This window comes from Triticum aestivum, chromosome 1A (assembly GCF_018294505.1).
Source record: "Triticum aestivum cultivar Chinese Spring chromosome 1A, IWGSC CS RefSeq v2.1, whole genome shotgun sequence".
Taxonomy (NCBI): domain Eukaryota; kingdom Viridiplantae; phylum Streptophyta; class Magnoliopsida; order Poales; family Poaceae; genus Triticum; species Triticum aestivum.
In genome coordinates this window covers 495,057,872-495,075,776 of record NC_057794.1, presented here as the reverse complement: position 1 = coordinate 495,075,776, position 17,905 = coordinate 495,057,872, and the positions used below count along the sequence as shown (strand labels likewise).

Sequence of the window (17,905 nt, the reverse complement as noted above, 5' to 3'; positions counted from 1 at the left end):
TTTGAAAAGTCAAAATTATTTAACTTTGACCAAGTTCACAACAAAGAATATCAAATTCTTTAACTTTGACCATGTTCACAACAAAAGATATTGACATCGGTGATATTAAACAAAAGAAATATGCAAACTCATTTCATGATGAACCTAATCATAATTTCTCTATAAATTTGATCAAAGTTAACAGGTTTGACTTTACAAATAAGTAATATACCTTATATTTGAAAATAGAGTGAGTGATTTTTTTTAAAGAAACCTAACAACACCAACAGCGCACCATAGCGCGCCCAACTCTTCTACTCCCTCCGTTCCTAAATACTTGTCTTTCTAGAGATTTCAACAAGTGACTACATACGGCGTAAAATGAGTGAATCTACACTTTAAAATATGTCTACATACATCCGTATGTTGAGTCCATTTGAAATGCCTAGAAAGACAAGTATTTGGGAACGGAGGGAGTAGTACTTTTGAAACACAACCGGTTTGTTGACCCTTTCCAAGATGTCATTTTAGCTTTTCGGCTCGAGGCGGTATACATTTTTTCTTCTAAAAACATATTTACTACGTACTGTTTAACTTCATTTGTAAATTGTTGTGTGAATACATATAGATGTTTTCTATGTATTCTTAATATATTATTTCTATATTTTTTTGGGACTTATATATTATTTCTAAATAACATGTTGATTTGCAGGCTGCGCAAAATAACAAGTTTCTGGCCCAACGACAACAAAAGGAAACCCTGTTTTGATCCTTATAAATTTTTTTGCGCACACATATAAAAATATGCTGATAAAATCCCTATTCCTATAGTAGACACCTATATCTACATGTAAAATTTTGTTTACAATACTTTTAGGGTCTACCAATTTTTTTTCTTGAGACAATTTAGGGTCTACAATTTTTGTCTTGAGACAATTTAGGGTCTACAAGTTTTGTTAGACAAGTTTAGGGTCTACAAGTAATGTTTACGATATATCTTTTTGGAAAACTAATCCTCTTTTTTTCAGATTTTTTTTGAGAAATCTCTTTTTTTAGATAGTATACTAATCCTATCTATGGCCCAGCCATGAAGCAACAGAAGTGGGCCGGCCCGCAAGCTCGCTCAGTTTCGTAGTGTAGACTGCTTCCTCGCCCAGTTTTGTGGGGAAACCGAGCGTTTGCCTGCGCCGCCGAACACTCTTCGTCACGGAAGAATTTATCCCGTGGAGCAGATCGGAGGTTGAAGATGATGCGTAGGAGCAACCTGGAGGACATGCCTACGGAGGCCCACAAGAGGAGGATGATCAACAAGGCGGCGTCGCTTCCGGACGAGATGATCACGGAGGTGCTGCAGTGGCTCCCCGTCAAATCCGTCCTCCGCTTCCGGGCCGTCTGCCGCTCCTGGGACGCGCTACTCTCCTCCGATGAGTTCCGCAGCCTCCACATGGCCGCACGGAGGGCACCACAGAAGCTGCTCTACATCTCACCCACCGCCAGATTTCTCTCCACCGCGGTGTACGCTCGCCCCTTCACGCCGTCGTCATCAGGCGGCAGCACCGGAGATTGGGGGCACCTTTTGTTCACCATTGACGGCGCCCGTGGCAACTGTGTGGAGGTAGTGACGCCGGTGCCGTGCCGCGGCCTCACCCTTCTGTACGACGGTCTCTCCACGGCCTACTACATCTGCAACGCGGCCACACGGGCAGCCACGCGTCTGCCGCCTTCAACGGACATAGCATCAAGGTCCACTACTGGGCTGGGGTTTGATGCCCTCACGAAGGAGCACAAGGTGGTGAGGCTGATCAACGGTATGTGCCATGACAAGGTCGGGGTTAGGTGCGAGGTGTACACGCCCGGAGGTCGCCATGGCGATCGCTGGAGGCATGTCGCCGGTGGAGTGCCCTCCAGCTTACGCGAATTAGTAAGTTCCGCCGTTACCAATGCATCACTGAACAAATTACCACCTGTGTTTGCAAACGGTTGCCTGCACTGGTTGATGGATCCTACAACACCAAGAGTTGCCATCATATGATTTTCGATCACAGAGGAAACCTTCACATGCGTCCGGTCACCACCCTTCTGGGCACGAGCAGCACCACGCCCGACTTCCAGGCCCTGGTCATCAAGAGAGCACCTAGTGGAGATGGATGGCCAAATGTGTATGGTCCGAGACCTTCGCAACCGAGCCCCTCATGCTTGCTCATTGGAGATTTGGAAACTGCTGGATTATGGCTCAGGCGGATGGTCACTGCATCATCAAATCGATTTCTCTGGACAGTTGGCAAGAGATTTACGTGAGCCACAAATTTTCAGAGTTATTGGGTCTTTCGGCGATTGCAGGTCATCAAGGAAGAAGATAATCATCGCTACCAGTAAGCACAAGATTGACAACAAGTATGAGAAGAAGGTTCACACCTATGACCCTAGGTCTGAAGCTCTAGAGACCATTCTTTCAGTCATGGAGACACACTCATCCCCTCGATACGAGCGCCCTAGTTCAAGATTCAGTTTATTTGAAGAGACCTTATCTCCAGTGCATAAAACAGATGAAGAGATAGCCTTGTCATCCACCCAGGCTAAGGCGATTAGAGAGACACTTCTTCTTCGGTACAACCCCTAGACACACCAACGGTTCAGATCGTCTTATACCCCTTCATATAAAAACTTAAAAAAGCGTAGGATGGTCATTCTCCATCACCCTCCCCCCAGCCCCGCTCCCGCTACCCGTGCGCGAGGCGACGGCTTTTTTTTTACACTCGCGCAAAGACGGCGTATTTTTGTACAGGCGGGCGACGGCTTTTTTTTTACACTCGCGCAAGGACGGCGTATTTTTGTACAGTGGGGCGACGTACGTACGCGCCCGTCGGTGGTCAAACAGCGTCGGTGGTCAATCCGCGATGCGTCGCCCGCGGAAAACGCGTCGTGGCGCGTGGATAGCGGCCCCGCCGTCCCGTCCCGTCCGTCCCCTCGACTGCCGCAACACCGCCCTCGACTGCCGTCCCGCCGCCTGCCGCCCCATCGTATTCCGTGCGCATCAATGCCGTCGACCCACCCGCCCGTCGCCATTACTGCCCGTCCGCCCGCCGCCCCCACCGTCTGCCCTATAAAAACCACCCCCGTCCGCCCGTCGCCGCTCACACCATTCCTTCCCCCGACCCGTCGTCACATCCACCTCTAAAAAGCTCGCCGGCGAGATGTCGTTCCACCGCGGCAGCAGCTCCGGCACCGGCGGCGGCGACGGACCGAGCGCGTGGCCGTCGAGCCTGAGCACGCCGGAGACAGAGGAGCTATACCGGTTTGGGCTCCTCGTGCCGCCGGGTTGCCGTCTGCCACACGACTGGAAGCTCGACAAGGACGGCTACCCGAGGCGTGGGCCCGGCGCCACCGCGGAGGAGAAGCGGACCGGCGGCCGCAAAAACATCGCCGGCCGTCACGCATTCTGGGACGGCAAAGACTACGCCGTCGTCATTCGCGCATGCCGGCTCGTGGAGTCCGGCGGCACGGCAGACCTCGTCCCGCGCCCCCGTCCAGAATCACGCGGCCGACGGGCCCCTCCACCACCTGCGTCGGCGACTGCCGATCCCCCCGCCCCGCCGGAGGTGGAACTGCCATCGGAGCAGTTGGTTCTTCGGGAGGACGGCGATCCCGACGATACGCCGGGTTACCTCGTCGCCCTGCGGGTGTCGGTGGCTGCAGCGGCGGCTGCAGAGGCGGCGGCGGCTGCGAGGGAGGCCGCCGAGCAGGCGGCAGCGATCCAGGCGGCGGCGGCGATTCCGCCGGTGGTCCCGCAGGCGGAGGCGGAGGCGGCAGAGTCGTCGGACGAAGACGACATCGACTGGGAGCGGCTAGCCCAGGTCAGCGACGACGACGACGACGGCGGCGGTGACGGCGGTGACGGTGCGGTCATCGATCTGCTGGGTAGCGACGACGAGGAGTAGTTGTATTTTTTTAAAATGTTGCAAGTATGAACTATGAATCGTTTATGTTCGGATGAACTCGTTTCGTTTCCGTAGTGTTTAATGGACTATGTAAAATATATCTATGTTCAATCAAGTTTGTTTGAATGTTGTTTTAATTTGTCTTCAAAGTTTGTTCAAAAAATTAGCAAAATATTGAATGCTTATTTTAACAAAAATTTGAAAATTTTCCGACCCATGCATAAAAATGTTCACAATATATTTAAAAAATTTCCATCGAATATACATAGCACAAAATAAGGTATTCAATTATCTAAAAATTGTAGCAAAAAAATCATGAAAACACATAAAATATAAAAGAAAACTGAATAAAAAGTCAAAAGTGTTTCTAAATGTTTATGAAGTGTTTTAGAAATGTTCAGATGTTGTTAAAATATGTGCATATAGTAAAGCCCGGTGGATGAAAAAATGAAAATTAAGAAATAAAAAATTTAACAAATTAAAAAATAATCAAAAAGGTGAGATATTTTAATTCATTAATTAACATTTTCTGAAATATTTTTAAATTCATTAACATTTATGAATCCGAGAATTTTTAAATTCATTAAAATTATCTGAAATAGTTTTAAATTCATTAACATTTATGAATTTTCTGGAAACGCGAGACGTGACAAAATTTTAGGGGTTTTCGGCCCAGAAAATCGTAGAAAATCCATACGGACTCGAAACACGGCAAATTTTTGCGTGCGTGCCCTGCATGGTCACTGTGGCCCGTGAAAAAAATTGGGCACGTTTGGCGGATGCGAAGCGGAGACGTGCGACCGAGGGTCCCCTCCGGCCATACCGCAACCACCCCCTTCCACAGCAAGTACCTGAGCGGTTTCACGGAATGCACCCAACTTTTGGCAGCGCGTGTGGGGCCCCACCCGGGCACCCCACGGCAAAAATGAACGAAATCCGACAACGAACGCAAGTTGCGTCACGCCCGGGCAGTATTTTAGGGGTTTTCGACCCGGAAAATCGTAGAAAATCCATACGGACTCGAAACGCGGCAAATTTTTGCGTGCGTGCCCTGCATGGTCACTGTGGCCCGTGAAAAAATTGGGCACGTTTGGCGGATGCGAAGCGGAGACGTGCGACCGAGGGTCCCCTCCGGCCATACCGCAACCACCCCCTTCCACAGCAAGTACCTGAGCGGTTTCACGGAATGCACCCAACTTTTGGCAGCGCGTGTGGGGCCCCACCCGGGCACCCCACGGCCAAAATGAACGAAATCCGACAACGAACGCAAGTTGCGTCACGTCCGGGACAGTATTTTAGGGGTTTTCGGCCCGGAAAATCGTAGAAAATCCATATGGACTCGAAACGCGGCAAATTTTTGCGTGCGTGTCCTACATGGTCACTATGGCCCGTGAAAAAAATTGGGCACATTTGGCAGATGCGAAGCGGAGACGTGCGACCGAGGGTCCCTCCGGCCATACCGCAACCACCCCCTTCCACAGCAAGTACCTGAGCGGTTTCATGGAATGCACCCAACTTTTGGCAGCGCGTGTGGGGCCCCACCCGGGCACCCCACGGCCAAAATGAACGAAATCCGACAACGAACGCAAGTTGCGTCACGTCCGGGCAGTATTTTAGGGGTTTTCGGCCCGGAAAATCATAGAAAATCCATACGGACTCGAAATGCGGCAAATTTTTGCGTGCGTGCCCTGCATGGTCACTATGACCCGTGAAAAAAAATTGGGCACGTTTGGCGGATGCGAAGCGGAGACGTGCGACCGAGGGTCCCCTCCGGCCATACCGCAACCACCCCCTTCCACAGCAAGTACCTGAGCGGTTTCACGGAATGCACCCAACTTTTGGCAGCGCGTGTGGGGCCCCACCCGGGCACCCCACGGCTAAAATGAATGAAATCCGACAACGAACGCAAGTTGCGTCACGTCCGGGCAGTATTTTAGGGGTTTTCGGCCCGGAAAATCGTAGAAAATCCATACGGACTCGAAACGCGGCAAATTTTTGCGTGCGTGCCCTGCATGGTCACTGTGGCCCGTGAAAAAAATTGGGCACGTTTGGCGGATGCGAAGCGGAGACGTGCGACCGATGGTCCCCTCCGGCCATACCGCAACCACCCCCTTCCACAGCAAGTACCTGAGCGGTTTCACGGAATGCACCCAACTTTTGGCAGCGCATGTGGGGCCTCACCCGGGCACCCCACGGCCAAAATAAACGAAATCCGACAACGAACGCAAGTTGCGTCACGTCCGGGCAGTATTTTAGGGGTTTTCGGCCCGGAAAATCGTAGAAAATCCATACGGACTCGAAACGCGGCAAATTTTTGCGTGCGTGCCCTGCATGGTCACTATGGCCAGTGAAAAAAAATTGGGCACAAAACATGTTTTTTTTTCATGCAAAGTTTATAAAAAATACACTAAATGACAAAATTATACAAATAAATAAATAAATACATATTCAATATTGTAGACTGGCCGTCGCCCACTTAATAATCGCCGTGGGCCCGACGCAGCAAAATATCTACCCAATATCTGCACGAGCCGTCGCTATCCGAGGGAATATTCCCGACAAACGCGCACGTCGCCCAATCACGTCGCGCATGCCCTTTTTGCGTCGTACGTGCCGACGACACGCCCGGTCTGATCCCCGTCGCCCGCCGCCCACATTGTCGTTCCCCGCCCGACAGCGTCGCGCCGCCATCAGCCCATACTAGTCGACGTCACCACCCGCCGTCAGTGCCGGTCGTCAACGCCCGTTGTCACCCAGCAATAGTCGACGTCAGCACCCTCCGTCAGCGGCCGACGTCATCACTCGCCGTCTGCGCCGGTTGTGAACACGCCGTCAGACGCCGCCGTCAGCCGCCGTGATCACCGTCGGGCAGGTATATATTTTAAAATTTTCAACATTATATAACACATTAGCTGCGTGCAACGTCACATATATATTTTTATATGCAGTATGGACATCGATGGTGTGATTGCATGTTCTGTAGAAAAATGGGTTACTCTTGTTAATAAATTAACATCAAGTCAGCGATTTACGTTTTACGAAACGGAGATGGAGGGCATGTTACGAATACCTTTGGTCAAGATGCGTGATAATTTGCTTGCGCTTATGATTCAAGGTTACAATCCTAGTAGTAAAAAATTCATGGTGCAAGAGGCAGCCGGAAAAAATGGTTGATTTCATTGAGGCCTGATGATGTGTTTGCTATATTTGGTTTGAAGAATGAAGGAGTTGATGTTTCTAGTTTTTTGAGTATGGACCAAGGCAAAGCAATAAAAAAATTCCAACTAGTTTTGTTAACAAGAAGAATGGTAAAATATTGATTGATAATCTTATTGAGAAGATTGTGAAAAATAAAAATGCGGACGATGAATTTGTTTGGATGACGTTTCTCGTCCTGTTAGGGACTATAATTGCATCAGTGTCTGATGAGTACATTCCGAAGAATTATTATGCACTAGTGCAAGATGTCAGGCAGATAAAAAAGTTCAACTGGAACGCATTCACTTTGCGGTTTTGTTTGTCGGAGATTGGTACGGTCTTGCAGCCCAGTCGTGTTAGGGAATGGCCACGTGGCAACCTAGCACTTCTGCAGGTATGATTTATTTTTAAAATTGAATAGTTGTATTATGTAATAATAGTGTAACACATGCTAAATGGTTGTGTGTTTGTTTTGCAGTATCTATATTGGGAGAAGGTGCAGCCAAGCACCGGTCCAAAGTATGATCCTTTAGCGTTGTTGAGCCCCTTGATGAGGAATTGGACAGAAGCGACAGCGGAGAAAAGAGACAAGTACGACTTTCAAAATGGTCGTGGTGTTGGAATGATAATACGTTAAATAATTATTTTCCATTTAAAGTCTGCAATTAATTATTAATTAAATATGATTGTATGATTCTTTATGTTGTAGATCGATGACACCATTACTGAAGAGTACCGCTTAAACAAAATAAGAATGGAACATGCTGAAAAGAAAAAGAAATCCAGTATGAGAAAGTCTAACATTACTGGAAGGAGAACAGGCGTGAATACATCTGAGGCTTCAGCTTCCAGAACCCTATTATGGATCGGATTTTGACTAAGCTGAAGCACATTCGTAAGGATATGCTTCGTATGCCGGAGCTATGCGCACAGGTACAAGTTTTCTGATTTTGCCGTTCACAATGGTTTTCGATGTGTCACATAACTAATTACAACTAATTTTTAATCACAGAGGGTCATAGAGAAATTGAACAAAAGCGTTGTATTTTACAAAGCCGGTGATAGTGAAAAAGAAGAAGAGAATGAGTATGGTGAAAATAGTGAAAGTAGAAACTATGGTGGAAAACCTCGTAAGGAATTTGTATATAATCCTGACGTGGACAATTTCGAAACACCGGGAAAAAAGAATGTGCAAGAGGATGATGAAGATGATATTAATGATTCTGAAGAGAAGACACCTTATTATTGCACACCTGAATATTTCGATAGTTTCAAGGGTGATGAAGAAGATCCTATCGAAGTTCCTGAGGTATCTGATGAGAAATCCGTTACATCTTTAGGAACAGATGAAATCGCATCACGTGGATCGGTAGATTGTATTGGAGAAGATGAGGTAGAGGAGAAGGGTGTAGGGAAACGGAAGCGGAGACGATCAAACCTTATAAAGTCTCCTTATATTCCCGTTATACCTACAAAGCGTGCAAAGCGTTCAGCAAAAGCAAGTGAGTTTTATCATATTATTTTCGAGCTGAAATTACTACTTATCATTGAATTATTAACATATTACCGTCATGTATTGCAGAACTATTCGAGAAAGAAGTCTTTGAAGAAGAATACGATGTGATTAAAGCTAGTGTTAAGTTTGTTCGTGCTTATCAGCGGTCAGCAAAACATAGAAAGAAGGAAATATTCAATGATGGCATGCGCGAAGGTCTGAGTGCAGAGAGGGCTTGTAAGATTCTTGACCATGAATGGCTAACCGGTGATGTAAGTTATTGTTCTGTTTTCTATTAGCATTCAATGCAAATTGGAATTGTTATACATCATTTAAATTATTTTCAGGTTATCAATGCTTATTCGTCGTATCTGTTGGGAGTTGTTGGTGAAGATCGTCATATAATGCCGACCTGGCTGGTCAATTGGTTACTTGAATTTAGACCGGACACCCAGGGAGGAAAAAATGACAACGAAGTTGTGGCGAAGAAGAATGGACCCTTGAATAGATGCACCGATGAGTATTTTAAAAAAGATAAGGTAAGTTCAACTGCCTTAAAGTATGCATATATGGGATATAAATAATAAGATAGTATATGTTGATTGCATCATATTTTCGTTGTGATGCAGCTTTATATTCCTCTTAATAAGGGAAATACCCACTGGGTTTCGGTTGTCATGCATCGCCCGAAGGAAGAGTTCCAGGTTCTTGATTCTTTGATGGGACCCGAACTTGACAGTGAAATTACAGAAAAAGTTGAGGAGCTGGTACGGCATAAATTTACATGAGCATATTGAAATTATCATTTAGTAACTGAACTATGTTAAATTCTTTTCGTGCTATTATGTATATGAACAGAAAAATCAACTTGGATATGACATACGTGATGCGAATGCGAGCGGTGCTGTGAATTTTCCGGATGTGTCTACCTGGCCTATCAAAACGTATAACATCCCACAACAAGAAGACGGGTGAGTAAATACTTTCATATTGTTTTAATATCTTACCTCAAATGCGAACTTATGAACTGTTGTTTGTACGGACCAGCAATTCATGTGGAATATTTGTTCTTCGATGCTTTCAATATTGGAACGGTGAAAAATGGACAAGCCATTTTTCTCAGGTCTGGTTTTTTTCAAATGCTTATATTCAATTAAATTCATTATGTAATACTATTTGAATTGTACTAATATGAAGTTCTAACAGGGGTCAATTGATAAATCGAGGGACTTAATAATTGCGTAGCTTATTTTTTCGGAAAGAAATACGCTCAACGATGTGAAGGACAAAGTTACCCGGCTTGCAAAGAAGAAATAAATGTGCCAAAAAATTGTAAAAGAAAATTTTGTAGGCTCAAATAATGTTTACATTTATTTCGACTATCATGTCTTGTGATGAAGAAGACACTACTATTTTGAATATTTAAGTCGAGAATGACATTTGGATTATTATGTTGTCTTCATGCCGTTGTCTTTACATTTGAAATCTTCATATTTATAGTTGTGCAGTCGTCAATTGTTTTCCTGTACTGCTGAATGTTAAAAAAATGTACATGTATTTATTATGCACTTTAAAGCACTGTCGATGTCGCTTATTATAACACCGACGTTCTTAATTTCCTTTTCTACAAAAAAAATTGCCGACAAGTGCGCCGGCCAGTCTGACGTCAGACAGGACCGACGGCACTGTCCAACAGGGCAGCGTCGAACGACGGGTAGCATAACTAATCAAAGACGCTCGACTGCAAGTGCGCCGCCGGGTATATAAGCTGGTCGTCGCGCGCTCCGTCGGGCGAGGTGGGACTAAAACTTAGCTATCGCAGCCGCCGTGCCTGCAGCGACGCGCGTGACCGCGTGGGCCGGCCCAATATCATTGTTTCCGCCCACGACGCGACGACGGCCCAAGTAGCACGCGGCGCGACGATGGCCCAAGTTCCACGTGGGGCGACTTGGGATGTTTAGTCCCACCTTGGCCGACGGAGCGCGCGACGACCGGCTTATATACCCGGCGGCACATAGGCTATCGAACTCCTTTCGTTGCCTTGTACTGCTGCCGCCGTCCGACTCTGCCCTGTGGGACAGTGCCGCCGGCCGACGCTGCCACTGTGGGACAGTGCCGCCGGCGCACTTGTCGGGTGTTTTTTTTAAATGACGGCGTTCTAAGCGACGGCGACCGTGCAATGCAGAAAATATACAGTAAACAGCGACGGCAGTACTATGCAAAAATGAGCACGTCAAAATAAACAACAGCGACTTGCACAAAATTAACAGTAAAAATTAACACATCAAAATAAACAAAGTAAAACTCCTTCTTGCATTACATAGTCTGTCATCAAAACAAAATAGTCTGACATCAACGAAGTAAAATAAGTTCATATAACATATTATAACAATTATTAAAGATCAAATGTATAGAATATTAAAAAACTATCTTCAATGAAAGGGTGCAACGATCTTCCATAGCCATCCATAATAAAATTGTCTTCAATCAAAGGGTGAACCAATCTTCCATACTCTACAAGTTAAGCAAAGTTTCTACATAACAATAAGATATGTGTTAATTCACAATGAACAAATAAATTCGGTTTGAACAATAACATATACAATAACATAAGAAAATCATACTTAGGATTTTGAGGGCACGTGGACTTATAATGACCCGTAACACCACACAGTCCACGTTGACGTTTGCTTTTCTCATCAAAAGCTTTTGGTCGCCCATTTTTAGTGACATCAGGACCATCCTTACTGCGGCCTTTAACATTCTGTTTTGGTGCGCCTTTGGTGTTAACTTTTGCGGGATCACGAACAAGACCATGATCTTGATTAGGCTCGAATGCATCGTCGTTCACAAACTGTACCTCCGCACCAGGCTCATCCTCCTCAGTGTAATCATTATCTATTATGTCCCTCAGAGCCGCCTTCAACTTGTCGAATAAAAATGGTTTATGGCATGCTTTATGAGTTGCTTCAGCAGATAAGATAGTCAACTCGCTGTACCTAGCTCTGTCCCCTGCACCTGCCCATCCCCATGCAAACAGATCGCTAGTGCGCTTCACGGGAAGTCCACCCCTTGCAACTTGGCTCAACCTCCGCAGTACTAAACACTTAGGTATCTCACGTAAGCGTAGCTGAATCAGAACGTGAAGAATATGTTTGCAAGGAAGTCCTTTGCGATACATGCTTCTGCAACTGCACTTCACAGTTTCTTCTAAGTTACCTGGGGTGTAGTCCACAGTGAATCTGATATCTCTATTTTCCTTCCATGTCAGTATGAATCTGTGAGTGTCTGCTCCTCTCAGTCTCTCAAGGACCTCTAGCTCCCGTGCCTTCTTCATATCTTCCTGCAAGATATAAAAGTTTGCCGCAGTGAACTCACGGGCAGCTGATTTCTCAATATCTTTACACTCATCCAATACTGGTACTGGAACTGTCTGTGAGTTTGTGCAATCGTCATGCGCCTCATTCTCACGGAGACGAACTATGCAGTTCTCATAGTGCACAATCATATCAACAATAGTCATACCGGAGTCTAGATGCAAGTGAAGGCATGAATTCAGACTCTCACTTCGCTGGTTACTTCGCATACCTAAGAAAAACCCACCTGACAGATATGATGCAGCCCAAAGCCTTTTCTTCTTGTACATCCTACGTAACCATGTCTTTGTTTTCTCCGACTGCCATTTGGCGGTAAACGCTGCCCATCTCTCCTCAAATACCTTTTTTGAAGTGGCATAATAAAGTAGAGACCTGAACTCCTTTAGAGACTTATGATGAAGGTGTTTCTGCATGTTCTTCTCAATATGCCACGAGCAAAGACGATGCCAAACCTCCGAAAGTACCTTTCTTATGGCCTTAATCATAGCTGCATCTCCATCAGTAATTACTGACCTGGGCCTCTTCTGACAGTGAGCCCTCAAAAACGTCTGAAGCAGCCAGACATATGTATCTTCCGTCTCGTCAGACACAAGAGCACAACCGAATACCGTGGTGCAACGGTGGTTGTTCAGACCGACAAAAGGTATAAATGGCATGCCATACCTATTCATCCTGTATGTGCTGTCGAAGACTGTCACATCACCGTAGTCAACATAGTCTCGACGTGATTGAGAATCACACCAGAATATGTTTTTCAGCCTTCCTTCATCATCGACGGTGTGCTCAAAGAAGAAATCTGGATCTCTCTCTTTTCTGGTCATCATGATCCCAATGGCAGTGTCTGCATCACCTTGTGCAAGCAACTTCATTTTTTCTCTATAACACATGTTATAAAGCTTCTTCCTCCCAAAACCAGCCTTTGCATATGACCCGGAGCGCGCAACGAGTTGATCATAAATCATATGTTTCCTGATTCCAGCACCTGCCATGGTTAAGATCTCAGCCTTCTGATATTCTTTTATCTGATTGTGAGACCGAAGAAACGTGACTTCATCCGGTCTAGCTAGAACGTGACTGTGATCATCATTGAAACTGCTGACATACCAAACGTCACGCTCTTTATCAAGTTTCAAAGTTATATGCGCATCGCAGAAGCAACGAGTCTCCCCTCTCAGCCTGCGGGTCCCGTCTTCCATTGTACAACGTTTTGCCTGTCGTTTCCCAGCTCTCGCACACACATACTTTCTCAAGCGCTTAGTTGCCTCAGGACCTTTCGAATATTTTAGTGAGTCCTTTCTTACGCTGAAACCACGCTCGTACGCATACTGATTATAGAAATTGTAAGCATCTCCTAGTGACTTGAACGTCTTCCTCATGACCTTCCAATGCATGTCCAATGATTCTTGCTGATATTCATCAAATCCGATGTCAAAATTAAACAGATCATCACCAACATGCTCATCATTCCCGCTTGTACCATCTACATCTCCCTATAAATTAATGCATTAATCCATTTATGTCAGTCAGTTATAATTTTAAAATGTACTTTAGTGATGTAAGTTTCAAAACTTACTTTGCTGGAGGTATCATCATGAGATGCATCAATGTGCGATTTGTCACTTTCATCGTCCACAATATTCCTCACAAAGTCCCCGTCCTCGTCCATCTGCGCGCATTGCAAAAAAAACATGTAAGCGCTCATATGGTTATTATGTCATTTCTTCTCTGATTTTATTAATAACATACCCGGAGTGCACTTTCAGCAAATGAATCATCTATATCCATATCATCATCATCATCGCCATGTCGCTGCATCATGCAAAAAAATATTAAATTTTCCGTGCGGTCTATCATATTTACCCCCTCATATTTATTGTTTTATCAACATTGATCACACTTACATTGCCATTATAAGATTCATCCAAACTCATGTAGTTCTCCTCACGAGGTTCATCCATATTCCGTGACGAGGTTTCGTTGTCCTCGCCATAATCATCACCATCATAATCTCCTTCCTCCTCTAACTATATATAGTTAAAAAAATTGTACGATGAATCAAACGCCGTGTAACATCATCCCTAAAACAACTATCTTATCAAGCACAACAATGTCTCAAACCAACCTCTTGCACGGTGGCGAGGATTTCAGCCGGATCCATTTCCTCCGATGACAAACGTGATGACGGCGTGACGTTGCTGGCCGGCGGAGGCAGGTGTCGACGGCGTGAGGACGATGGCTGGTCGTAGTAGGCGTAGTGCGCGGAGGGAGGCGGCGACGTAGATCGTGGGTGGGCGGCCATCTGGGCGACGGAAATGGAATGCGGCGGCGGGCACGCGCGCCGGCAGCGGTAAAGGCGCCGGGGCACGCGCGGCGGCCTGTTTGGGCCGCGACTCGGGCGACGGCGACTTCGTGCAGATGGGGGCCAACATGGAGACGGCGTGGATGCGTTAGGGTTCAGGGTTTCGACGGCGGGCGTCGGCGGCTACCGTGTCTTTTTTTTCCTCCAACAACTGTCCACGCCAACGTCGAGACGTGAGGGCGTACGGCGACGGGTGCGGGTACGCGGGCAGGCGGGCGTACAGCGACGGATGCGGCATACGCGGGCGGGCGTACGACGTCGCGCCTGACGTACGGCGTCGGGTGGGTATTCCTATACCTAATGTGAAATTACCATACTACCCACTATACGTTTTAGGGAGGGGGGGGGGGTTGTTGTACCGAAGCACTCCCCTTAGAGAGATCCTACTCCGCCTCCCAGCTAAATCAGCAATACACTCTAAATTGGTCTGCAAGCAGTGGCTCAGATTGATTGAGAATGAAAATTTTATCGAGTCGTACTTTAAGCATAAGAACATCGACAGAAGGCCCAAGGTCATGCTTGTGGGCAAGGGCACTGGACAATTGGGCTTCAGTTTTGCTCCTTTGAATGGATGTCTCCCAGGAACTCCTAGTCACAGTCGATTGCTTGATACGAAGGTGGTTTGCTCCAAGCCTTGCCATGGGCTGAACCTGGTGAGCACCGAGACAAAGGAATATATCTGCAACCCATGTACAGGTTTTTTCTGGTGCTACTCTAACTTGGGGCCAACTTTGGGCCTACACTGGAGGATGCTTCAAGCAGAAGAGCATGCTTTTACCGTCGGCGACAAGAATGTCGGCTTGACTTTTGATCCCTTGATTCGTGAACATGTTATTGTGGAAATCTTCTATCACCAAAAGGACTTCAAATCTCGTCAGTATCACTTGACATGCGCGCTACGGTGGTGCGGCTCCCGGGATCCTGCCCGTCAGAACTGGGTACCACCTCTACCCGTGAGTGATATGCCGCCTGCCTATCTTGATGGGGTGCTGTACTGGAGAGTAAATTACAAAAAACCACCACAATTCAGGACCCTAATTCACAAAAGCACCATCATTCAATTTTTTTTCAAAAAACCACCAACATTGTGCTGATAGTTTTCAAAAAACGATGATCGCTTAGATAAACACTTGCTGACTCTAAAACTGAGATATCGGCCCCACTGTAAGCAATGATGTGGCAACCAAAACTGACGGCGTTTGACTAGAGATTAGTTGACCTTAAAATAGATATGGGCCCACATGTCGGTGTCATCTTTTTCTCCTCTAAAAAAATACAGTCATAGCCGTCCTACTCCCCCGTACCGTCCACACGACAGCCCTCGCAGTCCCCATCTGCACAGCCGCCGCCGCCGCCCCGATCCACTCAACAGCCGCCGCCGTCCCGATCCGTAAGGATCCCGCGCCGAACCTCCGACCGGCTCCGGCGAGGCGAGGCAAGCCGCCGGCGCCCTGTCGTTCTTTCTCCGCTCTCTGCTGCGGCAGCGGAGCAGCCGGTGGCGACGGCCGGAGGGAGCAGCGGGTGGCGGCTGGATGGAGTAGCAGGTGGCGGCGGCTTGAGAACGCTCCGCCGCCTCGTCCAGAGCGCTTCACCGCGCCTCCTCGTCTCCTCTAACTCCAACGAGATGCACCTCCACATCTCTGACATGGCGACGTCGACCATATGAGCTGAGATCAAGGAGGATGGCGACGACGACTCGGGCGACCTCCGTGACCAGCCGCGCTTCTGGTCAGCTGCGCCAGGAGCCCGTGCAGGAGCTGACTCGCGGCCGGCTAGATGCTGCTCCGTTGCGCCACGAGCACGAGGGAGCAGCGTCGCAGGAAGAGAAGGGAGGGCCGGAGGCGGCGGCGCTGTGAGGCTCATGCGCTAGGGGTCCGGCTGGACGGAGCCAGCGCGGATCGTGCGTGTAACGGAGGTGTGAGGCGCTCCACCTCTCCTGACGACTGCAGGTGGAGAAAGGTCAGGGGAGACGTGGTTGACCAGTAGCGTCGTCTCGCCCAGGGACACGTGGCACCTGACAGCAGGCCCCAGGTGTCAGGTTTCCACTTAAACTTTCGTAATCGAGCTATCAACGTTTTTTGAAAACTGTCAGCATAATATTGATGGTTTTTTGAAAAAAAATCGAATGGTGGTGGTTTTGTGAATTAGGGTCCGCAATTGTGGTGGTTTTTTGCAATTTACTCTGTACTGGATGAGTGAACCAAGGTTGGGACAGAGCTGGGAATGGGCCGTTGTCTCTTTCGACATCACTACAAAAATGTTTCAGGTCGTCCCTTGCCCTTCATGGTTTGCGAGATGGCATAGCAGAAACCATTGCCGTGCGTTTTTGGTTGAGCTCGCCGGAGTGTTGTGTGCTGTTCTAGCAGACCCGGCAGCAGACACTCTAGATGTGTGGAAGCTAGAGCATGGCCAATGGAGCAGAGCATGCATAATTCACTTGAAAGCATGTCCTGGCTACTCCCTGGAGACAAATGTTGTGGTGCCATTGGCTATTGACCCCGATGATGGGAGGATCATGCTCAACACCGGGAGGAAAATCGGTCTATATGATCCAGTGGAGCAAACAATTGAAACTTTGCATTCTCTTGACCAGGTACCGGTTGTCAGCAATAGACCCGGTATGCTTTCAACTTCATCAGAGAATAGTTTGATATGCTCCAAAGAGCAGACAGGGGAAGAGATGGATACAGCGGACACTAGTATTATCCCTTTCGTTCCCATGTTATATGAGGAGAGCTTAGCCTTTTACCCCCGTGTGAACAAAGTAAAATTCTTGTGGTGAATTGGTGATGCATTCTCAAGGCACGTTCTTCTCTTCATAAATGTGTGCTGATAAAAGCTTGCTTCCGTGTTGGTGAACTGAAACCCGTTTTTTGATAATGTGATCATACACCATTTTGAAAAAATAATAATGTGATAGTATGAACCATGTATCTGGTGTTCCTTGTAGTTTAGTGCTTATTTATATCTGCAAAATAGGTGTGTTCTAAACGCTCTTATATTTCTTTACAGAGGGAGTAAGAGATAACGATCACAATTATCCTTACATTAGGTGTATTTTTTCACAAATTTTTGTTATATTTTCTGTTTATCCGATCTGCTATTTTGTGTTCAGTAACCATTGCATTGCTTAACAAAACAATGGGCAGCAATTGTTGAATGTAGAACTAACTGCACAAACTCTGACAGATTTCTCGCGGTTAAGTTAGAAGTGAAGAGCAGGGGAGCCTTGGCGCAGTGGTAAAGCTGCTGCCTTGTGACCATGAGGTCACGGGTTCAAGTCCTGGAAACAGCCTCCTACCGAAACAGAAATGTAGGGAAAGGCTGCGTAATATAGACTCAAAGTGGTCGGACCCTTCTCCGGACCCTGCACAACACACACACACACACACATTATCTTTATGTAAGACGTGTCAAAAATTCAACACCTCAATCTGTTTGCTCTTAGTTGTCAAGTTAGTTACGATGACTGCAATTGTGCCGTATGACAAATATCCATGTCACCTCGAAATTTTGTAAATTATATATCTCCTATGAGGAAAGTCATCATCCAATGCTT

General features: G+C 46.8%; 1 pseudogene; it reads left to right on the top strand.

Moving 5' to 3' along the window:
* The first annotated feature begins 1,199 nt into the window (after positions 1-1,199).
* On the top strand, positions 1,200-17,905 carry LOC123158097 (uncharacterized; annotated as a pseudogene).